The sequence below is a fragment of the Phascolarctos cinereus genome, unplaced genomic scaffold (assembly GCF_003287225.1).
Source record: "Phascolarctos cinereus isolate Bilbo 61053 unplaced genomic scaffold, phaCin_HiC Scaffold_726;HRSCAF=1367, whole genome shotgun sequence".
Taxonomy (NCBI): Eukaryota; Metazoa; Chordata; class Mammalia; order Diprotodontia; family Phascolarctidae; genus Phascolarctos; species Phascolarctos cinereus.
The window spans coordinates 77,759,377-77,786,733 of record NW_027556098.1 but is presented as its reverse complement, the minus strand read 5'-3'; the positions used below and the strand labels follow the sequence as shown (position 1 = coordinate 77,786,733).

Here is a 27,357-nt window from a genome sequence, read left to right as displayed (position 1 = left end):
AATCAAGTCAGTTCAGTTCAACAGACATGCATCTTTCATTAAATAGGTTATTATTTGAAATTAATAATTGGGAAAAATCAAGAAAATGACATTTTACAATTAGAGGAAAAATTAGAGAGAATTCCTGTGATTATATCTATGTAAAATACTGCTCATGAATGAATTTTAATATGTACCATCATATGTAGAGGGGACTATAAAAAGACACAGTTTCTGCCCCCATGAAGCTTACATTTTAAGAAAGTGAAAGATATAATCAGATGGTCTTTTTTCTCCTTTTCTTCAGTAACTAATTCAGTTCAATTCAACAGGCACTTATTAATCACCTAGTATTTTTCAAGCATTGTAGTAGGTGCTGGGGATTCAAAGACAAAATATGGGAAGACTTTGAATCTGAACCTATCCCCAGTAACTCGCTTATATGAAGAGGCTACTTTCAACTTTCCAAAGTCTATCAAGATGCTCTTCTTGGGGGCAACTAGGTGGTGCAGTGGACAGACGAAGTCAGGAGGACCTGAGCTCAAATCCGGCCTCAGATCAAACACTTGACACTAGCTGTGTGACCTTGGGCAAGTCACTTAACCCCAATTGCCTCAAAAAAAAAAAACCCCAACTAAAACAAACAAACAAAAAAAGATGCTCTTTTTGGTCTCAGTGTCCAGCTCCAAGAAGGGCAGCAGACAAAACCGCAGATAGTAGCTTCTCCAGATTTCGCACTTAGCTCTTTGCTCCATTGCCAAGAGGAGATTCTAATTTGACAGGAATTCCTTTCTAGGCCATCCTATCTAGAAGCAAATGTAATCCCTTAGTGAATTCTCATATCTGCAGAGCAAGTTCTTTGCAGTGGTAAAGAAATTCTGGTGGTTTTTAGGCATGTAGATGTATGAAGAACATGAAATCAAAATATGGGCATAAAATGTGACTCAATCAACATAATATTTTGCTTTTCTAATTTGGAACTTTTTCTTTTGTATGATTGTTATTATAATAGGGGGAATGTATCAAATTTTAGGCTGAAATTTATGTTTTTATGGTTTAATTTTAAAACGGTACAAAATGATTTCTTCACAACATCCTTGTAAGGGAGGTAGCATCAGAATTATAACCCTCACTTTACATATTAGAAAACTGAGGCTTAAAGAGGTTAAGAACTTATCCAATGGAACAGAGCTAAGAAATGTCAGAAGATTATTTCAATTTTTGGTTAATTTAATAGGAAGGAAAGTAGGAGAGATGGATAAAGGGAGAAGTAGAAGAAAAGAAGGAATAGAGGAAATAGAAATGGAGGAAGAAATGAAGAGAATGTGAGTATGCACACCATATATCTAAGTTGGTAGGAGTAATAGTAATCAATTCAACATATTCCCAGAAAAGCACATCATTTAATTGCCCTATGATTCTCCTCATCATCTTTGTTACTACTCAGATCAAAATGCCCCTCCCTGGCAACCACTTCCCTATATTTGTTGTTTTTCTCTACTAGAATATAAGCTCCCTAGGATCAAGCGCTCTCTTAATTTTTTATATTTGTGTCTCTGGCATTTTGTATACCATCCAGCATACAGCAAATATTTAACAAATGTCTTTTTTTCCATTCATTCATCCATCTATTCATTTCCTTCTATGCCTGATAATAGGAAAGACCATTGCTTACGGTCTGAGTGTCTAGGCTTCCCATAGGCCAAATTAATTAAAAGAAAGCATTGAGAGTGTATTTCCATTAAAGCTTACTTAAATCTTCCTAAAATACAACTATTAACACAGATGAACATAAACACCGACTAATATTTCTAGCCATTTTGGCTAAATACCAAATGCAATTATAAAAGGATTGCAAAAGAACCATAACATCTAATTATAATTGGATTTCTTTTATTACAAATTCATCAGTCATTTTTTTTAGTTTACTTCTGGTTTTCTACTACTACTTGAGTAGAATCTTTAAGTAAATATGTTCATTTTGAGGTGATACCCTTCATGATACTGATCCTTCAAAATAAGATTATTCCCCTTACTCTAATACCTCTGCCTAGCCTTGTATCAGAAGCTATTGCAGAAAGTTTTCCTCATTTTCTAGGGTCTTTTGCGCATCATGGGATTCCGTTTGTAGTGAGAAAGGCATCAACATTTTCAGACTAGTAATCTTTTTTAGTACTGAAAATGATTTCTAGAAGTACCTAAATGCTTGCTCTTCCAAAGCAAAAGCTAAGAGAAAAAGAAAACTTGTAGCACATTTTTACATCAGCTAACACAAAAGTTTGTGACATTACATCATTTCCATTATATCACTCACTGAGTGCAAATATTCTTTCTGAAAGAGCTTGGTGTTTTAAAAGTTAAGCTTATTGGTACATAATTTTCTGAAAATGTATTTAAACAAAATTTCATGATATTTCAAAACATTAATTTCTTTTTCACTATAACAAGGTCCTGGAGGTCAGCAGTCATCTATGTCTGACTTGTGCATTATGTAACTATTCATAACTGGATGATATATCTTTCTGGATGACTGTGTATTGGAAGTATATAGGTTTGGGTACTAGAATTTCCTAACCCATAGTTATTGATACATTGCATCTTAAAAGGTGATATAAATTGTGCAGGGCCTGGCTCATAGTTATTCCCTCTACCCTAAATCTTTCCCTTAGGGTACATGATTTCAACATACACACACACACACACACACACACACACACACACACACATTTGTGGTCCCTCAATCCCTCTAACTTCCCATTTCCTCAATTTACTAATTTCTTATGACCAATGATTATAACTTTGATCTTGCCACTGCCTGTAAGTATTCCATTTCCATGTTCCTGAATTATAAGATTTCTTTATTGTATCATAATCTTTTATGATTATAACTTTTCCTTTGCAAATGACCCTATTCTTCATCCTCTTTCATTCGGGCCATCATCAGTTGTTTTGACTTATGTCTCACCACTCTGATGACTCTGAAGAAGAGAGTGAGGCAGATGACTTTGTACAGTTCTGCCTCATTTAAATCCAATTCACTTGCAAATTATGATTTCATCCTCTTGATGCCATTGGTCCTCTTCAAGAAAGAAGGATGAACAACAATCTGTGAGTAATAGTAGCTGCTCCTGGGGGACCCAACCAGTCAGTTCCAGTTGGTCAATGCTGCTATTTCCTCTTCCTCCAATTTCCTCTGGCTTCTGACCTTATCATTCAATGGAAACTGCCTTCTCCAGAGTTACCAGGGATCTCTTAATTGCCAAATCCAATGACCTTTTCTCAATCTCATCCTCCTTGAACTCTTTGCAGCCTTTGGCTCTGTTGATCACCCTTTTTTCCTCAATACGTTTTCTTCTGTAGGGATTTTTTTGTGACCTTGTTCCCTCTTCTTTCTCCTCCTACCTGTCTGACAACTCCTCAGTACATTTTGCTGGATCTCTCTTTGCCCTTTTGTTTTCCTTCACTAAATCACTTGTGATCTCATCAGCAAGCATGGATTCAATTATCATCTCTTTTCAGATGATTCACAGTTCTATTTAACCAGCCCAAACCTCTTTCTTGAACTCTAGTTTGTCATTACCAATTGCTTATTGGACATCTCAAAATAGATGTCTTAAACTCAACTTGCCCAAAACAAAACTCATTACTCACCCCCATAAACATTTCCCTCTTCTAAACTTCCCTATGGTTGTTGAGAGATACTTTTCATCACCCAAGCTCCAAACCTAGCTGTCATACTTGACTACTCACTCATGCTAACCCTATATACCTACTCTATTGTCAAATCTTGTCATTGATAACTTTGCAATACTCTTATACATGTCCCGTTCTCTCTACTCACGCTGTTGCTACCATGGTGCTGTCCTTATTACCTATCTCTAGTACTATTGCAATGGCTTTCTAATTTCTATCTCTGCCTCCAGTCTCTCCCAACTCAGCTGCCAAAGTGATCTTCCTAAAATGCAGCTCTGACCATGCTGTTCCCTTACTCAATAACCTCCAGTAATTTCCTTGCTAACTCAAGAACCAAACATAAATCCTGTTGGCTTTTAAAAGCCTTCACAACATGGCCCTCTCCTATATTTCCAGCCTTCTAACACTTTCCTTTCCTTTCCTTTTCATATTTTATGATCTGGGGACTGATTTGTTTTTGTTCCCATGACAATCCAATTCTTGATTTTGATTGGCTATCTCCCATGCTTGGAATGTTCTCCCTCCTTCCCTAGGTCTCTTGGCTTAGTTGGCTTCTTTCTTTCTTTTATTTTAATTTTATTTTTTAATTTATGGGATAAAACAAGCATTTTCATAACATAGTACAATAAAAAGACGATTGTACATGAAACTGCAAGTTTACTATGCACAACTTGCTGTTCCTTTCAAATGTATGACAAAATTATCATGTAAAATTTTTTTCTCCCTTCCCATCCATCCTCCCCGGGTCCCTACCTTAGAGATGGCTGCCAGTAGAGACAAATAAGCATATATATATATATATATATATATATATATTCTATACATACTTCTTTTCATCAGTTCTTTTTCTGGATGCAGATAGAGGCTTTCTTCATCCATCCTTTATAGTTAATTTTGGTATTTATAACAGACTAACTTACTCACTCAAAGTCATTCTTAAACTAATATTGCTATTACTATATACAATTTTATCTTGGTTCTGCTCATTCCACTCTTCATTATTTCATTCAAATTTTTCCATGTTTTTCTAAAGTCATTGAACTCATTATTTCTTATAGCACAGTAGCATTCCATCACAATCATATACAACTTGTTCAGCCATTCCCTAGCTGATGGGTATCCATGCAATTTCCAGTTCTTGGCCACCACAATTAGAGCTGCTATAAACATTTTAGAATATATAACTTCTTTACCTATTTTGCTAATCATCTTAGGAAATAGAACAAGTAGTAGGATTTCTGGGTCAAAGGGTATAGGTAGTTTAATAATCCTTTGGGCATAATTCTAGATTGCTCTTCAAATGGCTGGATCATTTTACAGTTCCACAAACAATGAATTAATGTCCCAAATTCCACATCCTCTCCAACATTTGTCACCTTCCCCTGCTATCATTTTAGCTGATCTGGTAGGTGGAAAATGATTTCTCAAGGTTGTTTTAATCTCCATTTCTCTAATCAATAATGATTTAGAGCATTTTTAATATGACTATAAATTGTTTAGTTTTCTTCATTGGAAAACAACCTGTTCATATTCTTTGACCATTTATCAGTTGAGGAATGATTCATTTTCTTATAGATTTGACAAAGTTCTAATTACTATTTGTGAATTTCCCTCCCTCTTAGTTTTACTCACAATTTTCCCTCTCAGCCTCTCTTTTTACCCCATCCCTGTTACCTTATCTTTTCCCCTCACCCTCCTTTTCCTTATTTTACCCTCCTCTCTAAAATTCCCTCCCTTATTTTCTCCCCCACCCTCCTAATATTATCCTACACACCCTTTAAAAAGTCCTCACACTATCCCCCAGTTTTCTCATTTCTCTAGAAGTTCAGAATACTTCTAAACCTCTTCAGATATAATACACTTTTTTTCTTTTCAACCCAGATCAGACTAAGTTTCCAATATTACCAGTCCTTCACCTCCACCTGTTTCCTCTGTATTAGTTCTTCTTTTCACAAACAGTTTTTCTCAGATAATTGCTCTTTTTTTACCTTTTCCTATCCAATTTTGATTTTTAGAATCACCCCATCATACACAACTCAGCCACAATCTTTCTTTTAAACTATCTTTGTAATGATAACAGTTTTAAGATTATTGATAACATTTTCACATATCATAAGTTTAACCTTTATCAGTACTTTATAACTAGTCTTTAATGATTTCCTTAGATTTCTTCTGTATCTTTTGTTTGAACTTTTTCGTCAATTTCTGGCCTTTTTGCTACAAATACCTGAAAATCTTTCAGTTCATTAAATGTCCATTTATTTTTTCATTCAGAATTATATTCAAACTCTGTTCAAATCCCACATTCTGCAAGAAGTCATTCCTCCCACAAACCCCCATGCTAATGCCTTTCCTCTGAAATTACCTCTCATTTACCCTATGAATGAGGTCAATACATAGTTCTTTACATGTTGTCTCCTCAATAAAAATGTGAGATCTTTGAGCTATGTTTTTTTTGTCTTTCTTTCTATCCTCAGTATTTGGGACAGTGCCTGACACATAAGAGTCACTTAACAAATGCTTATTGACTGACTGATTACAACTTATGTATGACTTTATTTGACTCAAATGTGTTTTAAAAACATTGAGCAAAATGAAAGTTGGGGAATGAGATATTTGAGACAAAGATGATGTTTACTACCATTCAGCAGGGTTGAATTTACATGGGATTCTCCTGCATGTCTCCTTTGACTGTAAAGGGCTTGGTCCAAGCCACCATGCCTTAATTTCTAGTAACTTAAACTAGGAAAAAAAATGTTTCTCTGGATATGGCTGCACAGGCTTTTATCTTAGAAATGGACAATTGAGAACAATCATAAAGTATATACTTGCAGATTAAGTAATCACTTTCAATCAAAATATAACTATCAAAAAATAGCATCTGTAAAGTGTGACATTCCCTCTCTCCCTTCATCATCTTCTCCACTTCTCTCTCCCCTTCCCCGCTCCCCCCCCCCCAAGTTCATACACATACAGAACACATAGCTTTACATCGCTGAATAACTGCTTGGTTACTTTATCTAATCAGGTCACTAGATGGCATTTCAAGCACTGAGCTACCAGGTCAAGAAACTGAGTATACATGAGGTGGAACTCCAGTCCTAAATCTGGAGTACTTTTTCATCTTTCAGAACATGAATGGACAGGGGCTGCCTGATTCTTGTGTATGACCATTGTTTTCCTATCACTGTCTTCCTAGCTAGGTGCCAGAGTAAATAGAGTGCTGGGCCTGGGGTCAGGAATACCTGAGTTCAAATTCAGTTTTAGACATTTACTAGTTCTATGATCCTGGGCAAGTCTCAACTTTGTTTGCCTCAATTTTTCCATCTATAAAATGCAAATAATTATGGCAGCTACCTTCCAGGATTGTTGTGAGGATCAAATAATAATTTTAAGTGTTTAGCACAGTGACTGCCACAAAGTAAACCCTCTATAATTGTTAGCTATTATCATTTTATTATTTCTATGTTCTTCTATAAAGGTATGATTTAGTTATATTATAATTCATAATTCTCTTGCTTTATATTTTGACCAGTCCTATTACATTCCCCTTTATGTTGCCCATCTTTAGGGCAAAGGCTTATAGGATTGTCTCAACTGACATATTTGTTAAATGAAAACTTAAATACCATGAAAATGAAATGAACAATGTCAGCTTTAAAACTCTGAAGTGGTGGCTAAGCCACTGTTCCTAGTAAGGTCTGAAATTTTAGCTTCTTCCCACTCTTCACACCACTACCCTTCTCACCCCTGACCCCTATTTTCCCACTGATACTTTTAGCATCCTGGTTTCAATGTCCCATGGAAATGGGTTCTTTCTCTTGACTTACAGTATTGTCTCCCATCACCTGCTACTCCTGTGATGATTTCCTTTTCAAAGTCCTGGTTCTTTTTTGTCCTTTTCCATTGTTCCTGACACCCAGACTGCCAGTCACACTGGTAGTTTGCATATTCTTATTTTTTACCCTAAGGATCTCTCAAGAATCAGAGAGCCTTTGATAAAGGAGAATACCCCATAAGGGAGGGAGAGAAGGAGAGAAGAAGGAGAAGAGAAGCAGGAGGAGAGAGAGAGAAAGAGGGAGAGAGAGAGAGAGAGAGAGAGAGAGAGAGAGAGAGAGAGAGAGAGAGAGAGAGAGAGAGAGAGAGAGAGAGAGAGAATCTTTAAATATCCCTCCTTTTAAATGTTCCTCAATCATATGACATGTTGGACAATGTTTTTTTCTGTTTACGTATACTCTGAAGCTACTTAGCCCTGCATTTCCCATCTCTTTGCCTTAAGATGTGAATAGTACAAAGAATGAACAATGAGTATCTCTGACTCGTGAAGGGTGGGACTGTAAGTGCCACATTCAAATTCCTTAATTACTAATAACAGGTAAGTAATATAAGAGGGCACGATTTAAAGAAATCTAAAACCCTGGGTTCAGGGCAGGTACCTTCCTGTTTAAACCTTGACTCGATTAATACTTAACTAGACCTTAGCTATCATTGTTGCCACAAGAAGCTCTATCCTATATTGAACTGTGAGGGGGGTGCTGTGGCTCTGTTCTCAAGCTAGTGAGAGAGACTTTTTCTAAGAAGACAATTAATGACTGCATCTTACCTAAGGTGATACAGATCAAAGAAAGATAGAGAACATGGTGGAAAAGTTATATCGGTCAATTTAAGAGAATAGAGAAATCAACCCAGAATCTCTGGAGCAGGCAAGGATCTTTTCAGTCAAGCAACTGGCACAGGCATCTTAGTTAAACAGGACAGACCAACCCCGGTCAATGCAATGACCAGTAATAGCCCTCCAAAACTGATGACGAAACATGCAACCTATCTCCTGACAGAGAGTGGGGATGATCCTAGGTGCAGAATGTGATCTGGCAGGTTTGTGTCTTGGTCATCCTTGATATCATGAAAGTCCTTCATTTTTTGTTGTTTTGGATGTTGTCATTATATTCAGTCATTTTTGAATAAACAATAAAACCTGTTTACTCATTTTTGTTTACTCTTAAACTCAATATATCCAAAACATTTCATTATTTTTTCCATATTACTCTTTGAAGTACCACCATCCTTTTAGTCACTCAGGTTTACAACTTAGGTGTCTTCTTTGACTTCTCACTCTCTTTCTCCCACTCTCTTATATCCACTTTGTTGCCAAGTTTTGTTGATTCTGTCTTTGCAGCATCCTTTATATACCCCCTTCTCTCCTCTGGTGTAGGTCTTCACCACCTCAGGCTTAGGCCTGAGGAGTTGAGTTCCAGAAGTCAAATTAAGGAAGGGGGTGGGGGAAGGAAGGGGGTCTTTCTTTAAGCCAGATTTATCCTTCCCTCTGACCTACACCTTCACCGCAGACGCTGACATTCTCCTGTCTTGTGATCTGTCTTTGGTGAAGCTTTATAAGAATAGTGAAAATAAGTAGAGGCCTTTTCTTTAATTTTCAGTTTATTTTGAGCTTGGAATAGACTTAGGTGAGGGCTTTTCCTTAATGGATGGAGGAGAGATTTTTTTATCTTTATTGACTTCACTACCATAACCACTTAAAGCCCATTCCCTCTTTCTTTTCTCTCTAAAAAAAAAAATGTCAAAAAACCCTGCAAAAACATCAGCACAGAAGTCTTCTTTCATTTTTGCTTTCATCCCTAATGGGTTTTCTAAGCTGAAACTTTTTTTCTTCTCCTGAAGTCTTTTACTTTTATCCCTTAGGTGATCTGAATCAGATTTACTCCTTGTAAAAGGAGTGAGTTGTTTCATAATTGAATTATTTAGTGGCAGGACAGAAGTGAGCTCTGTTACTTCTTGGTCTTGTTCCTTGAATAAGCTTATTTGTTAACAGTGGTTGTGTTCATCTTTTTTTTCATTAGAGGCAATTTTTTTTTGGTGGGGGGAAGGGAAGATAAAATAGTGATATGATGCTAAAAAAAGAAGAAAATAAATGAGAATCATTGAAGCATATTAAAATTGTACAGAAGATAGCTCAGATGGAAACAGGAAAGATAGGGTTTTTTGTTCAGTGGGAATGAATTTTTTTAAATAGTATTTCCCCCCCAATTACATGTAAAGACAACTTTTAACATTCATTTAAAAAATCTGAGTTCCATATTTTTTCCCTCCCTCACCTCTCCCTGTCCCTGAGATAATAAACAATTTGAAATAGGTGATACATGTACAATCATGCAAATTATATTTCCATACTAGTCATCTTATGAAAGAAAACACAGACCAAAAGGGAAAAAAAAGGAAAAAAAAGTGAAAGTAGTATGCTTCCATCTGCATTCAGACTCCATAATTCTTTCTCTGAGTGTGGAAAGCAATTTCCATCATGAATCTTTTGGAATTGTCTTAGATTCTTGCATTGCTGTGAAAAGCCAAGTCTGTCAAAGTAAGTCATCCCATAATACAAAAGAGATGCCTATTTTTGCCAGAATCTATATCCTCTACTCCCTGCCACATTTTCTCTTTTTGCACAGCTGCAACATTGAACTAGTGGTAAATTCCCACAAGTGCTTACTTCTCACAAGTGCTTACTTCTCACTAATTTACTACTTAACAAAGAATCTCTATTTTTTCCATGTGACAAACTGTGTTATCTAAGTCCTGGATTACATCTTTATGAAAAAAGAAATGTGGGTGGCACACTCTACTACCTCATCAAAAAGAAGCTTCAGACAGGAATCCTTGTTTTGTCAGCATGGTGCTGACTGGGTCTTGGGCCTTTAAAAAAAAATCAAATTTCTGATAAACTGGGACTTCTCAGAGATAGAATTTATGTCTCTTCAGTTCCACAGTTAGAGAGGTTTAACGCTTATATGAGAAATGCAGACATTTACCTTCTTTGCTGGTTTGTGCTCTTTACAAACAGGCACGGACATGCCAATAGTATTCTAGGTGTGGGTTTCTTGTGGAATTGGGCCACCTTTTTAAGATTCTGTTTTTGTGTAATGAACAAGCATTTGACTACTGCATTCAGGAAGAAAACTCTCTTCCCTAAGCTTTATCAGTAATGAAAGATCTGCAGCCAACATATTCTGTTAGTTTGAAAGGCTAATATAACATTCTGAAGCCATGAGTAGATACTTGAAGGCACTGGAATTGTATATCATAAACATTATCAGTTAATTTAGCCTTGAAATTTTGGGCAGGTGAGGTAAAAACAAAACAAAACAAAACAAAACAAAAAAGAAATATATTTAACCTCTAAGGCTGCTGAATCATTGCTATAGTCTGGCTTGGCCTCCAACATAAAGCAGAGATGAGTGGTCAAGAAAATTTTGGAATAAAATAGAGAAGTAGAGGAAAAACTGGGAAGAGAAATGAGAATGATGCAAGAAAAATCATGAAAAACAAGTCAACAGCTTGCTAAAGGAGATCCAAAAAAATACTGAAGAAAATAACACCTTAAAAAATAGCCTAACCCAAATGGCAAAAGAGGTCCAAAAAGCTAATGAGGAGAAGAATGCCCTAAAAAGAAAAATTGGCCAAATGGAAAAGGAAGTCCAAAAGATTACTGAAGAATATACTTCCTTAAAAATTAGAATAGAGCAATTGGAAGCTAGTGACTTTATGAGAAATTAAGACACTGTAAAACAAATCAAAAGAATGAAAAAAATGGAAGACAATGTGAAATATCTCATTGGAAAAACAACTGACCTGGAAAATAGATCCAGGAGAGAGAATTTAAAAGTTATTGGACTATCTGAAAGCCATGATCAAAAAAAGAGCCTAGACATCATCTTTCAAGAAATTATCAAGGAAAACTGCCCTGATATTTTAGAACCAGAGGGCAAAAGAGAAATTGAAAGAATCCACAGATCTCCTCCTGAAAGAGATCTCCAAAGGAAAACTCCTAGGAATATTGTATCCAAATTCCAGAGTTCCCAGGTCAAGGAGAAAATATTACAAATTGCCAGAAAGAAACAATTCAAGTATTGTGGAAACACAATCAGGATAACACAAGATTTAGCAGCTTCTACCTTAAAGGACCACAGGGCATGGAATACAATATTGTGGAGGGCAAAGGAGACAGGATTACAACCAAGAATCACCTACCCAGCAAAGCTGAGTATAATCCTTCAGGGGAAAAAATGGTCTTTCAGTGAAATAGAGGACTTTCAGGCATTCTTGATGAAAATACCAGACCTGAATAGAAAATTTGACTTTCAAATATAAGATTAAAGAGGAACATGAAGAGGTAAACAGGAAAGAGAAATCATAAGAGACTTATTAAGGTTGAGCTGCTTACATTCCTGCATGGAAAGATGATATTTATAACTCATGAGACCTTTGTCAGTATTAGGGTAGTTAGAGGGAGGAAAACTATATGTATGTATATAGATAGACAGACAGATTGATAGATAGATAGATAGATAGATAGATAGATAGATAGATAGATAGATAGATAGAGGGCACAGGGTGAGTTGAAGTTTGAGGGGTTGTATCTGTAGAATAAAATTAAGAGATGAGAGAAGATTATACTAGGAGAAGAAAGGGAGAGGTAGAACGGGGTAAATTATCTCACAAAAAAAAACAGAAAAGAAAAGGCTCTTACAGAGGACGGGAAACGTGGGAAGGTGAGAGGGAATGAGTGAATCTTATTTTCATAGGATTTGGCTCAAGGAGGGAATAACATACACATTCAATTGGGTATGGAAATTTGTCTTACCCTACAGGAAAATGGGGGGGAAGGGGACAAGAGAGCAGGGGGATGATAGAGAGGAGGGCAGATTGGGAAAGGGGGTAATCAGAAGCAAATACTTCTGAGGAGGGAGATGGTCAAAACAAAGAATAGAATAAATGGAGGGGGCAGGACAGGATTAAGGGAAATAGAGTTAGTTTTTCACAACATGTCTACTATAGAAGTGTTTTGCATAACTGCACATGTATAACCTATATTGAATTGCTTGCCTTTTCAATGAGGGTGGGTGGGGAGTGAGGAAGGGAGAAAATCTGGAACGCAAAGTTTTAAAAACACATGTTTAAAAAAAATGTTTTCACATGCAACTTGGACATAAGAAATACAGGAAATTGGGTACAGAAGTCTATTCTGCCCTATAGGAAAACAGAAGAGGAAGGGGATAAGAGAAGGGGTGGGGAGAAATAGAAGAGAGGGCCGACTAAGGGAAGGGGTATTCAGAATGCACGCTGTCTTGGGGTGGGAGGAGGGGTAAGATGGGGTGAAAATTTACAATTCAAAATCTTGTGGAAGTAAATGTTGAAAACTAAAAATAAATTTATATCAAACACAAAAAAATAAAAAGATGACAGCAAACCTAAAAAAGGTAGATTTTAACAACCCCCCCACTTCTTATCCTTATGTATCACTCCAGTATTCACCTCAGTTTTATTTGGGGGAGTGGGGAGGGATTAAAGGAAGGATTGGGCAACACATGTTGCCCATGTTGTGGGCAGTCAATTCAAGTCAGCTAACTTTTTTTTTTAGCTAACATTTTTGAAGTGCTTATTATATGTGAGACAAAATGATGACCTTGAGGGACATAAGGAAAAGCAAAACAGTCCCTATCCTTAAGGAGCGCACATTCTAATGGGAAAGACAAACTAAAAACAATTTTGTTCATGCAAAATATATAAGATAATTTCAGAGGGAAGACATTAAATTTTGAGAAGAGTCGCATCCAGAAGGTGGGATTTGAATTTTGTCTTGAAGGAAACCAGGGAAACCAAGAAACAGAGGTGAGAAGGCAGATATTCCAACAATGGGGGACAGCCAGTACAAAGTACAAAGGCCCAGATAGTCAGGAGATAACAGTATCTTGTCAGAGGAAATCCAAGGAGGCCAATATCACTAGATCTTAGAGTACATGAGAGTAAAGATGAAAAATAAAAAAAAGACTAGAAAGGTAGGAAGCAGCCAGGTTATGAAGTGCTTTAAAGACCAAGCAGAGGACTTTTTATTTGATCCTGAACATGATAGGGAGTCACTGGGATTTACTGAAATTTGAACCTGAATTACTCCACCACGTATTGTAAGAAAGCTCTTATATCAATCCTTAACAGTAAAGCCCCTCCCTCTACAAAAGCTCTTCAAAATCTATCCTAGTTAATTGGCCAGGCATCAAATGCTTCAACTTGTGAAGCATAACTTCTAAGTGGCCAGGGCACACAAGCCTAATTCATGAACATTCTTTCCTGTATTTATGATTGGTCTCTGTCCCTCAGTAGCCTCAAATGTAGTCAGGCACCTGTTGTAACTAACTCAAGCATGATATGTTATCAATTGCATTAAATTATTTCAGGATGGGCAATTTGTCCCGATGGGTTACTAAAATATGTCAAGAATAAACTTGACAGGAGCCACTGTTATCTATAATATTGGGGGAGGGCAATTTCTTTTCAGAAATTAGAAGAAAAGAAAAAAAACTTCAACAGCTTCTTAGTTGTTTTTTAGTCATTTTAGTTGTGTCCAACTCTTTGTGACCTCTTTTGGGGTCTTCTTGACAAAGATACTGGAGTGGTTTGCCATTTCCTTCTCCAGCTCATTTTACAGATGAGGAAACTGAGGCAAACATAGTTAAGTGACTTGCTCAGGGTCACACATCTAGTAAGTGTCTGAAGCTGGATTTGAACTCAGGAAGAAAAATGTTCCGCATTCCAAGCTAGTGCTCTATCTGCTGTGCCACTTAGCTGCTCAACAACCTCTCAAACTTTTGACATAAAATTTTAGAGATCTATAAGCATCTGTGCTCCAAAGAAAATGATTAGCTCAATAATAATAACTAACATAGCACTTCAAACTTTTCATTTTCTCATTTGATCCTCCCAAACAACTCTGTAAGTTAGATGCTATTATTATTCCTATTTTATAGATGAGGAAAATGAGGAGGTGAGAGAGTAAATTCCTAAAGTTACACAGCTAATAAATGTCTGAGGCAAGTCTTCCTGACTACAACTTCAGCCCTCTATGCGTAACACTACCTAGGTACAAAAATGATTACAATAAGTCATATTTAATAAAAAAAAGTGTCTTCTGCTTAACAAAGGATTAATAATTAATAAAGGATTCTCCCAAAGCAAGAATCACAATTACAATGGCATTAAACAATAAAATAATGATGAAAAAAAATAATAACACAGGCTTGATCATACCCTTCCTTCTACAGGTAGAAATTAATACTCTAATGTGAGATGGGTCAATGCGTCAAAAGGAGGCACTGGGTTAATGGAAAAAAGTCCACCCAAGAAACTTGAATGCCTCATTGTAATGATCTTGGCTCACAAACTGGATCTTCTCATGCCTTTTGTCTCTTCATAGACCTAGAGCTTGAAGAGGCCTCAGAAATCATCTCAGAGAAGCCTATCATTTTATAGATTAGGAAACTATGAGGTGAAGGATGTTTGTCTAAGGTCACATAGCTTAGGAAGTGGACAAGTTAATAAACCTAAGTCTTTTCACTGCAAATCCATTTCTTTCTCTCTCTCTCTCTCTCTTTCCTCCTTCCTTTCTTTTTTTTCTCACCATAATATGTCTTCTTTTCTGTTCCATCATTTCTGCTGATTGATTTCCTAAGTTCTGGAGTGACTTCTGGCTAAACGGATGCTAACCAGTCAATCCCAGGCTCTCCTCTTCTGTTATCTAGAGAGGGCCTGCATAAGTCAACTTGCAGGCCACAATGCATTGCCCCTGAGATCTAATTATTTGTAATTTGGCGCTTATACCACTTGGGGCAGCTATGTGATACAGTGCACTGGGCTTCAAATCAGGAAGACTCATCTTCCTGAGTTCAAATTTGGCCTCAGACACTTTCTAGCTGTGTGACCTTGGGCAAGTCACAACTCTGTTTGCCTTAGTTCTTCATTTGCCAAAGGAGTTGGAGAAGGAAATGGCAAACCCCTCCAGTATATTTGTCAAGAAGACCCCAGATTGGGTCACACGGAGTCAGACACAACTGAAATGACTGAACAACAACAACTTATACCACTTCTTTAAGAACTTGTCTTCCCAATACTACAAAATAGGAATGGACCTTTGCATATAAAGACAATATCCTACTACTACATGTGAGGGTAGACTTGATGACCTTTTCTGCCTGCCACACATATTTCAAGTGCAAGGGAGTTGATCAGTGGAGCCCCTGATCAATTTGATGATTATCTGAATCAGTCTGATAAGGTTACAGGGCATGGCCCTTTGTTTGGATATAGTCAAAGGGCACCTCCCTAGAACACAGGAAATTTATGAGATTGTTTGGCTCTGAATGAAAGGGTCACACTTGTTGAAGAAGCCATCTCTATAAGTAGTATATCAAAATAATCAGTTGGATCAGATTGACTTTGTTATCTTTCTCCACTTCCATCTTTTTCTCTGTTTCTCTCTATCTCTCCATCTCAGTGCTTCTTTCTCTTTTCCTTCTCTCTCTTTATCTGCCTCTTTTTACCTCCCTCTGCCCCATTCCATCTGTCTGTCTCTGTTGCAGTCTCTCTGTCCTTTTCTGTTTCTGTCTTTCTCTTTTTCTATCTGTTTTTCTCTGTATCTCTCCCTCTCCCTCTCTCTTCACACCCTAAAAGCCCCTCAGACTTCCAGACTGGAGTTCAACAAAGCAGATGGCTGTTCTGGCTTGGGGGGGTGGCGGGGTTAGAATTTGTTCTTATATTACAGTTTCCTAATCTTTGGAGCAGTTGTACTTTGGTAGAAATTCATGTCAGAGACAGAAATACACTGAAATACAAATTAGGGACAGTGATTCTGATACCCAACCTTCTCTGTAGAGGAGAAGGATTTTTTTTAACATAATTTTTGTAACACAATTCAGTTATCTACCCTTCTAGCCAAAGAAGGTAGATATCTTGCGCAGCACCAACTTTGGGAATTACCTTGTGAGTAATTTTGAGTTAGAGAGTTCTTAAATTCCAGGATTTGGTAATTAGATGTTCTAGAGAGATAAAAGCATTTCCTGACGCAGCATGCTTCTGAGAGAAGAAGATGGTCCAAAGAGTTCTTGCTCAGTATGGAGAATAAAGCCTGTGAGTTACTTAAACAGCATAGATCTCATGGGAAATCAGTAATAACCAAGGTATGTTTTTTTTTCCCCTTAGAGAAAGAATCTAAACCACAGAGAATTACTTTAGGTCTTGGAAAAACTAGAGGTAGCTAGATGGCTCAGTGAGTAGAGTGCTGAGTCTGGAGTCAGCCTCAGACATTTACTAGCTATGTACTCCTGGGCAAGTCACTTAACCTCTGTTTGCCTTGATCTACTGGAAAAGGAGATGGCAAACCACTGCAGTGTTTTTGCCAAGAAAACCCCATAGACAGTATGGTCCATGGGGTCATGAAGAGTTGAACATGACTGAATAACAACAACAAATTATAAGACTCTGTGAGGAAGAGGGAGTCGCTGGAATGTCAAAGGGTTGCCCTGTGGAAAAATCTAAATTTGGTTCCCTTCTGGAGGTAGGTCCATCTATAAAAAGGGTGCTGATAGCCTGAATGTTTTATATGTTTTTGTATCTCAGTGTCCTTGTATCTTGTGCGTGTTTTTTTTTTTTTTGTGAAATAAAAGCTGTTCTGTATGCCAAATGCATTTGGTACTTTTTTTTTTTTTGCAAGGAAATCAGGGTTAAGTGGCTTGCCCAGGATCACACAGCTAGTAAGTGTCAAGTATCACAGGTCACATTTGAACTCAGGTCCTCCTGACTCCAGGTCTGGTGCTCTATCCACTGCCACCTAGCTGCCTCAACATCTGGCACTTTTAATTCTTATAAAGTTATCTATGGACCCTATTATCCACATTTGAGGAGACCTAGACAAAAGCTATACCATGTATAAATGAGAAAATTCTTCTGGAGCACCTCCAGATGGGAACAATAATCAGGAGTGAAACTAACTGTCTTAGGGTCAGGTCTCTGGAATTGCATTCAGTCTGTGTGAGCTCAGAATCTTATGAGTGCTGGCTCATTATTATCTAAGGATGTATTCCAGAGTACGGGTGTCCCATACTAGAGTAGAAAGGTACTCAATGTACAATTTGAATTAGGTATGGGACAGGTATTTATTTCCTACACACAAAAGACATACTCAAGCCCAAAAAGAGTACATTGATAGACTTAAAACAGGATTAAGTAACTTAACTTATAATTAATTAGTTTTCCCAGGAGGTTTAATTAAAACTGACCATCAAATCATTTATGGGACTGCAAAGTAGACAGTTCACCTTAGAGCTTCACTGTCTTCCATATGGTAGATGTCTTCTGGCAAGCTGGGCCACAGGATGGATTTATTCTCTTACTGGTAATCATCTGTTCCAAGAACACCGGAATAATTGCCTGGAAATCCCTTTGCCATCACTTAGCTTTTACCAAAGGACCTCAAATTTCAAATTCATAATTGGACCTATAAGCCTAGACACTACCATTTTGGGACTGATGATCAGGAAAGATCCAAACACAAAAGAGTCATTCTAAAACCCAGGATCAGGCTTGCCTAAAAGAGATAAAAAAAAAAAAAAGACTTTAGCTGTTATGTCCTTGTGTTTGCATGGCATCCAGCCTGAGGGATAGGTTGAACTTTCCTTTGCTTCCTTTTGGGGAAGTCCAAGAGTTACATGATGTCACTTGGAGCATTGAAGAGAGATTGGGTCAGTGACAGAATGACTTTTTTAAAGATCCACTGAGTTTTCCCTCTTTTTACTTAGCAGCTAACAAGGCAATTATGTTGTCATTTCAATGTGTCAAGAGACTTCCTTGCTGAATTAGGCACAAGTGCTCAGCCATCAGTAAGAAGAGTAACTCTGTACATCTTTTCAAGCTTTGATCATATAAGGAAATTGAATCACAGACAACCATTTTTCTTTCAGTTCTTAGTTTCCCATGCCTCTGTGACCTCATTTCATACTCTTTGACATCATGCTGTCAGAATCATCTCATAATGGTGTCATACTACTCAATGCCTTTTTCCAAGAAAGGACTTTTTGGGAAGTATAGTTATTATCTAATCTCCTACATATGTCCTGCTTTTCAAAAGATGAACAGGTCATTGATACAGCCTCAATGCTTAAGTGTTTAACTGTGTTCCCGATTCAGTGATGGTGGCTTGTCTTGCTATTTAAACATTAGATGATGTTGCTACCATTTTAATTAACTGACAGCAGAATTCAATGCGCTAGCAGAATTCAATTGGTACCTACCAATTGTAAAAGGTGATTGGACAGCACTGCAGCTTGGCCTGCCTTCCTTTTTTTGGCATTGCAAAAAGTTGTGGTCAGCTCTTTCTGTTCACTTTCTTGGTTGCTATACCATACCCATTGTCCTTATTCAGACAGGTGTTGTTGGCAAACATGCATGGCAGGTGCCTTGTGCCTTTTTTTTTTAAGATGCAAAGAAGCTTTGCTTGGGAGCAGATTCATACCTAGCTTATACTTAACTCAGACTCTAAGCTAGTGCACAGTGCTGGGTCTGATGATTCAATTTAATTAACATTTATTGAGCACTGCAGGAGCCTGACCCTGTTTTGTTTTTAAACAATGGGAAGTGGTGTGTTCACTTGAGAATAGGCATTTGTATTTAGAGCAAAGCATAGTACAAACATGGACCAGTGCTAAGCAGGTAGAAAAAATGAGTGGAAGGGAAATGAAGAGACCTTAAATGAGCAGGCAAATAAGTTATAATCATCATTAAAAAACAAAACAAAACAAACAAAAAAACCAATGAGGTGAAAATGCTGTGCTTGTGTAAGTGTACCCAGTGCATTGAGCCCTCTTCTCTCCTGAATTCATAGCTAATATGGAAAGGTAGCACAACGGAATGGAACAAACCATGAGTTAGTAATTAGGCAGCTGACCTTGGGCAAATTATTTCATGTGGTTAGGTCTCAATTTCCTCACACACACACACACACACACACACAACCCCATAGATTTTATGAGTTTCCATGTACACTTACATCTCTAAAATTCTGCAATTTTAGGGACTATTAAGGACATTCATAATAATAAGCATAATAGTTAGCATTTACATAGTGCCAAGGGACAGCTAGATGGCACAGCGAATAGAGTGCCAGGCCTGGAGTCAGGAAGACTCATCTTCCTGAGTTTGCTTGCTCATTCATTTCATTTATTTATTTATTTATTTATTCATTTATTTTTCATTCATTCATTCATTCATTCATTTATTTGCTTTTTGGTGAGGCAATTGGGGTTAAGTGACCTGCCCAGGGTCACACAGCTAGTAAGTGTTAAGTGTGTGAGGCTGGATTTGAACTCAGGTCCTTCTGACTCCAAGGCCAGAGCTCTACTCACTGCGCCACCTAGCTGCCCCTCATCTTCCTGAGTTTAAATCTGGCCTCAGACACTTCCTAGCTGTGTGATCCTGGGCAAGTCACTGTTTGCCTCAGTTTCCTCATCTGAAAAATAAGCTGGAGAAGGAAATGGCAAACCACTCCAGTATCTTTGCCAAGAAAACCCCAAAAGGGCCATGAAGTATTGGAAATAATTGAAAGAGTGACTGAATAATAACATATACTGCCTACTTTGTGCCGAACTCTGCTAAATGCTTTACAAACATTATTTCATTTGATGCTCACAAGATCCCTGTGAGCTAGGTGCTATTATCTTCACTTTATAGTTCAGGAAATTGAGGCAAAGATCAAGTGACTTGCTCAAGGTCACACAGTGAGATCAGCTTTGAGCTCAGGTCTTCCTGACTCCAGGTCTAGAACCACTTGCCTGTGGTTCACCTCATCCTGACTCAGGGTCCCCTCAGAATCTTTCAACTATGTTCAAAAATTGTCTATGATTCCATTAAGATAGTTTATCTCACTGTTGCTTCCCCAACCTTTAGCATTCCAGATCAGACTTATAATGACTCTAGAGTCAGAGAATTTATGGCATGTTAAAAGTAGAGACTTTCTATACCATGTTGTGCTGATAAATGCTTAATAAACAGAGTCCTAGAAAACAAAACATGCATGCACAACACTTTAAAGTCGAACTCTAGGCAATCAATAAAACTATAAGTCAAACCCTGATTGGTAACATTTGCCTACTTCCATGGTATAAATATTCATGCTGGAAATTTAAATATAAGACTCTCACAAATCGGTGTTAGTTGACTCTAATACACATTTGGTCTACAGTAGCCCCCTTTTTTTTATAGATGACAAGATGAGGCTCTGGGTACTTAAATGATATGGATTATGCATGTTATCCTCAATTTGGATTGGCACAGGCCTTGTGCTTCACAGCACTATTAGAGAATTCCAACTTTATGGGAAAATTCAACTTATTCCTGAAACCGTTGTATCTACTCCTTTTTACATTATATACTCCTGCTACCACCATAGAGTTTTCCTAGGGGCTAAGCCCCATAAATATGCTCATATCTTGTTAAGGATGTTCCTTGGAACTACCCCAGAACCTGTCCCAAGAACAAAAGCAATGCTAATAATATTTTGAATAATAATACATTTAAAACAACCAACACCCATGCAATATACTAATCTTTACAGACACTTTTGAAATTGTAAAATGGACAATAGTAGTTTGGGAAAATATCTTAACAAAAACAAAACAAAGACAAAAATAATAAGAAAACAGAGGACATGTCACCCCTTAGGGAGTTGTGGAAAGATTCTCCATCGAAAAGGAGAAACAAGACTGGCAGAACTTATCACAGCACATTTTAAAATATGATAAAAACTTAGAAAATATTTGTGGGACAAGATGCCATTACTTCAGATAGATAGAAGTTGCCACTGGATTTGTGGAATATAAATGAAAGTTGTTTTTCTTCCAAAATGAAATGGCTAAGATCCCAAAATGGACACAATGGCCTCTCCAAGAGATCTGCATGAAAGCCAACAATATGTTATGGATTTGTTTGTGGAAATGGAATGGACATGATGGCAGTTCTGGAACAAGTCATTGACACCATAAATTGCAGAATGGTTATTCTAAAGGATCTCAAACTTAATAATCACTAATGTAGATCATTAATAATGTAGATTATTCAAGAGAATGGTAGAAACTTTGCAACATACCACTATAAGCTCTACAAATTTAACACTTACTGAATAACTATTGAGACATAACCTTATCATTAAAATTATTCAGCAGAAGCTTGATACTTTCATGAACTGACAGACAACTCCTCACGATATAAAGAAAGACCTCAAAACATAATTGAGGACCTATGAAATAAACCATCCTGGAACCAGACCATTATCACAGACCAACTGTGAAAGCTGTTCTCCACAACTGTCTGGACATGAAATTGATCTTTAAAATCTTAAGAATAATGCTTCAAAGAGATTTTGCCATACTGAAAACTCATAGTGTCCAAGCTATATGGAAAAAAATGTTCTCAAAATATAGAGACAATATGGGAATAGGATAAGATTAATGTCATTTTAATTGTTCTGCCTCTTTCCCTTGCCCTGGAGACCGGCTCTGCAGAGAGAGAGCTGCGGGGGCCCTCGGAGCCCTCCCGGTGTGACCAGCACTGCTCTCGCCTGGCTCTCGGGATCACCGGTGCCCACCCCCAACCTGCCAGCCCGGCAGCTGTTGTCCCTGCCTAGGGGTGGAGGGCATGCCGAAGCCCTTGGGCCCCCTGAACGCCCAGCCTGCCCGTGCGCCGTGAGAGTTGCCAATGACCCCCAGAGTGGCTGTGCTGCAGCCGGCCCGGGCTCGCTGGACAGGCCCGTGCCGCCGCTCTGGTTCTTTGCATTCTATTAAACAAAAATGTGAATTCAGAAAGAGAAGAAAGAGAAAGAAAGACAGACAGACAGAAAGACAGACAGACAGACAGACAGACAGACAGAAAGAAAGAAAGAAAGAAAGAAAGAAAGAAAGAAAGAAAGAAAGAAAGAAAGGAAGGAAGGAAGAAAGAAATCTAGCCAGTAAACCCCAAGATGTCAAGGTAGGTTTCAGCCATCAAAATTTACCTTCCCGCTGTGCGTGGGAGAATGGGTTCCGGGATGGCTTTGGCCCTGGGCTCGGGCAGGCACTAGCGGCGGTATATTGCTAAGGCCAAGAGACTGACCAGCAGGGTGAGACCGGCCAGGCCCAGGGTGGGGGTTGGGGGAAAGAAGGGTCGGTACTGGATCTGGCAGTACCAAAGCAGCGTCAACATGAGAAGCAGCAGGGGAGCACCAGATTGACCACTCCCAACCCCGAGGGGCGGGTCTCCGACCCCCATGGGCAGCAGAGGTGTTGGGGACCTGCGCTGGCGGTCATGTGGCAGTGGAGAACACAGTTGGGGGGTAGGTGAAGTGAGCCAGTGTCTGGGCATTGTCTCCTAGAAGCTGCCCTTGGTAGATGAGTCGAACTTGGTGTTCCTGGCCTGGAAAACTGGGTCCTTTTCAAGGAGCCAATGGTATCCTGGGGCCAGGCTCTAGCCACCTGCCCAGAGTCGTTGAGGAACTTCGGCCTAAGCACCGAGGGTCCTGGCTGAGAGCTGGGAGATGGTGCTTCTGGGGATACTGTGCCAAGCTCTGACTGTAAATTTGGTACTCCGTGGCTCAGTGTGGGGGCCTCAGATCCTGAAGCATCCTGGCTGTTGCTGATTGTGGATACTGCAGCCTCTCTGGGCTGTGTTGGGGAGGGGGACCCTGAGTGCTGGGGCAGCAGATCACCTTGTTCTGAGGTATGTGTAGAGATCCAGGCCAGACCCAGCACCAGGAGACAGAGGAGTGCCCCAAAATGGACAGTCACTTCGTCCCCCACCCCCTCAATCAGGGCCATGGCACCTGCCTAGGCCGGGCTACTGAGGGCACCGCTGGTCCATCTCCATGTTGGACACCCCAGTACTTCCGGGCGATTTCTTTCTTAAAGACCACGCTTTAAACCCAATTTACTCTGATTCTCATTGATTGGCCAACAATATGTCCCTGCCCAAGCACCACCTTATTTTTTGGGCCCTGAGTGAATATAAGTGAATATAAACAGTAATTGTTTCTCTTTTGTTCAGAAACCCTAAGGTTTTTCCCCACCCACTTTGATATATACATACATACATACATACATACATACATACATATATACATACATACATATACACACACACACATACATACATACATATATACACACACACACATACATACATATATATATATATATATATATATATATATATATATATATATATATATATATACACACACACACACACACACACATACATACATACATATATATTTGATTAGAGTGGCCACTTCCTAAACAGTCTTAATCACTGAATGGGTATTGCCTCAGTCAAAGTGAGAACTCAGAAAGACCTTAACTTAAAGAGGTCAAGATCTCTAATTGCATCCTGGGCCATCTCCATTGTCCTGATCTATATCTAGCCATTGCACCCAAATGGCTCTGGAGGAGAAAGTGAGGCTGGTGACTTCACTTAAATCCAATTCACTTGCAAGTCATGGCAACATCTTCCTGATGTCATGGACCTCTTTGAGAATGAAGGACAAACCACAATGACTTTCCCTTGTCCTCTCTGTGATATTAAATTTTAGCTCTATAAAGATAGTTGTGTTCCATGTCTTATAGCCAGAAAACAATGCTAATAAAATGGTGGTATTAAAAAGACAAGTGTTTATTTTTGGAAATAGCTTATGATCATTATAAGAACTTTGCAATGTCCAAAATGAAATCTAGCCTATTCTCTTCTTGCTTAATTTTGGGTCAAACTCATTGTCTATTTCTATTTTCTGTCCCATATATATATATACTGATATACAGATATAGGTTTCATGTTACAGTGAAAAGTACTAGACATGGAAAATCATTAGCTCTGAGTGAGATCTCCATTTCTGCCACTTAATATGTGCATTATAGTAATAGTAAACAAAGATTTATTGTTACGCTTTTCAGCAGGCAAGGATTCTTAAGGATCCTGCGAGAGACTGAGAATGCAGCTAGGGTTTATATGGAAAAGAGCATGGGAAAAGAATGCCAGGAATACTGAGGAGGTAATCCAAAGGTGCAGGTATCTTTGGGGGCTATGGATGGAAAGTACAGGGAGTATAGCAGACAGGGAGGGAGATGACAGAGGTATGGATCTTTGGAGTCTGGCAGAAGGAAGAGTCCTTGGGCTGATCAAGGACAAAACTCCTTGGGCTGGGCAAGGCACCTCTCTCCCTCTGTCTTGATGAGAGAATGCTCTGCAACAAGGGAAAGCTTTCTCACAAGACAGGAACTTACTAAGGAATTGGGAGACTTCCAGAGACATGATCTGAGGGCTGGGGCCTGAGCAGCCCAGCTCTGTGTAGCTGTACCAGGGAGAGAGATAAGGGTCGTGCTGAGGCCCATGAATGAAGAGCTGCTAGGCACAGTGTCCTTGGGCTGGGGAGAAACTGTCAGGGATAGTGTTTCTGAGGCTAGGGAGAAATTGAGGTACAAGTACAAGCACAAGCACCCAAACACAAGCACCAAAGCACCCCATCACCTTGAGTACCTTCATCTGAAAAATTGGGATAACAATTTGTCCTGCTTACCTCAAAGAGGTTTTGTGCAGCTCAACTAAGTAACATATATATATATAAAAGCATTTTGTGAATTGTACATTTCTGTAAAAATGTAAGTCATTAGTATGAATCATAACAGGAGGAGGAGGAGGAGTGCTTCAGTGGTGAAATATGTCAAGCAATTAAGAACATTGAAAGAACAAATTTTCTGAGTTGGGTAAATGTGTTTAAAGTTCTGATTTTATGGCAATGACTAGTCTGAATTGAAATTGGGAATATGGTCTTATAGGTCTTTAGGACACATACATTTGGAAATGTGGCCTACAGTTGAAGAGGCAGGGGCATGTATGAATATATTGGGTCACTTGAGAAGTGTTTGTATAATGAAAGATACTTTGTGATTCATGAACCAAGCAAAGGAACAGGTGAAGCCATTCATGCTTAAAAAAATATGCCAGTCACTATGCTGGGCACTGGAGATATAAAGAAAAAATGCAATAGGCTACAATGTCATTTTTAGAGCTTACATTATAGGTAGGAATGAAGGTTGAAATTCTGATGTCCTACTCGATAAACTAGAGGGGGCATAACTCATTTTGCCTGGGTTTGCGGTGATTAGATTGCAAACCCTCATCATCTGACTCAGTCAACTAGTTGTTAGCATTTATTAAGTTTCTACTTTGTGGCAGCCCTGGGGTTTACTGCCTAGATTTCTCTTTCAAAGAGCAAACCTTAAACCCAATTCACTCTGGAGCTTATAGATTGGACAAGAATAGATCCCAAGCACCATTTAATGGCTATTTTTTGGGCCCTCCTTGCTCAGAGTGAATGTAAATAGTAACTGTTTCTCTTTTGGCCAGCAACCCTGATAGTCTTCCCCTCCCAGTTTGATTTTTTTTTTTTTTATTAAAGGGTCTGTTCCTTGACTCACTTCTGAAAGGGGCCTATTCACTGAATGGGCGTTCAAAGTGAAAACCTGAAAAGACCTTAGCTTAAAAAAGGCTAGGATCTCCCATTGTATCCTGGGCCATCTCCAGTCATCCTGAAGAATAATTGGCCCACTGGATCCAGATGGCTCTGGAGGAGAAAGTGAGCTGGTGACCTTGCACAGCCCTCCCTCACTCAAATCAAAGTCAGTTCCAAGTCACATCATCATTTCTCTGATGTCATGGTTCTCTTAGAGAATGAAGGACAAACACAACAACAATTTGTGGCAGGCGTTATGCTAAGGGCTACGAATACAAAGAAAGGCAAAAGACAGTTTTTGCTCTCAAGGAGTTCACAGTATAATGGGGAAAAAACATGCCAAAAAACCTATGTATAATCAAGATATGTACAGGATACAAATAAATTGGAGACAATCAACAGATGGAGGGCACCAGCATTAAGTAAGATTGAAAGAGGCTTTTTTTTTCTTTTGAGGCAGTGGGGGTTAAGTGACTTGCTCAGGGTCACACAGCTAGTAAGTGTCAAGTATCTGAGGTCAGATCTGAACTCAGGTCCACCTGACTCCAGGGTGAGTGCTCTATCCACCTCACCACCTAGCTGCCTCTGAAAGAGGCTTCTTGAAGAAGTTGGGATTTTAGCTGGGACTTGAAGGAAGCTGGGGAAATGAGGAGACAAAGATGAGGAGGGAGAGAGTTGCAGGAATGGGGAACAGTCAACAAAAATTCACAGTGTAGAGAGATGGAGTGTCTTAAGTGAGGAAAAACAAGGACAGTGTCACTGAACAGAGAGTTAGAAGTGGAGAGTATAAAGTATAAGAAGACTGGAAAGGTTGGAAGGGGGCACGTTATAAAAGGCTTTAAAAGTCAATCTGGGAATTTTATCTTTATTATTTATATTTATATCTTGGAAGTGACAAGTAGTCATTGGAATTTACTGAGATGGGGGTGACATGGTCAGATATGCTTTTTAGGAAGATCAACCTGGAAGCTGAATGGACAGATAAGCTGGAGTGGGGAGAAACTTGAGATGGGGTAACAAAAAGGCCATTGCAACAATCCAGGCCTGAGGTGATGAGGGACCATATCAGCACTGTGGTAGTGTGAAAGGGGAGAAGGGAGTGTATATGGGAGATGTTACAAAGGCCTTGACAACTGTTTGGATATAGGGGGTAAAAGTGAGGAGTTAGTAACTGAGAAGGTGGTGGTACCATCAATATTAATAGGGAAGTTGGGACTCTGAATCTAGTTCTCTTTCTGGCAGATCATGCTAAATCTTTCTTTCTAGATTGTAGTATTGTATGGATTGTTTCCGTTCTCTGATTCATGATTACTTTT

General features: G+C 38.7%; 1 pseudogene; it reads right to left on the bottom strand.

The window, feature by feature from the left end:
• Window positions 1–22,571: 22,571 nt before the first annotated feature.
• On the bottom strand, window positions 22,572–23,351 carry LOC110210845 (transmembrane and ubiquitin-like domain-containing protein 1 pseudogene; annotated as a pseudogene).
• Between the last annotated feature and the right edge of the window lie 4,006 nt (window positions 23,352–27,357).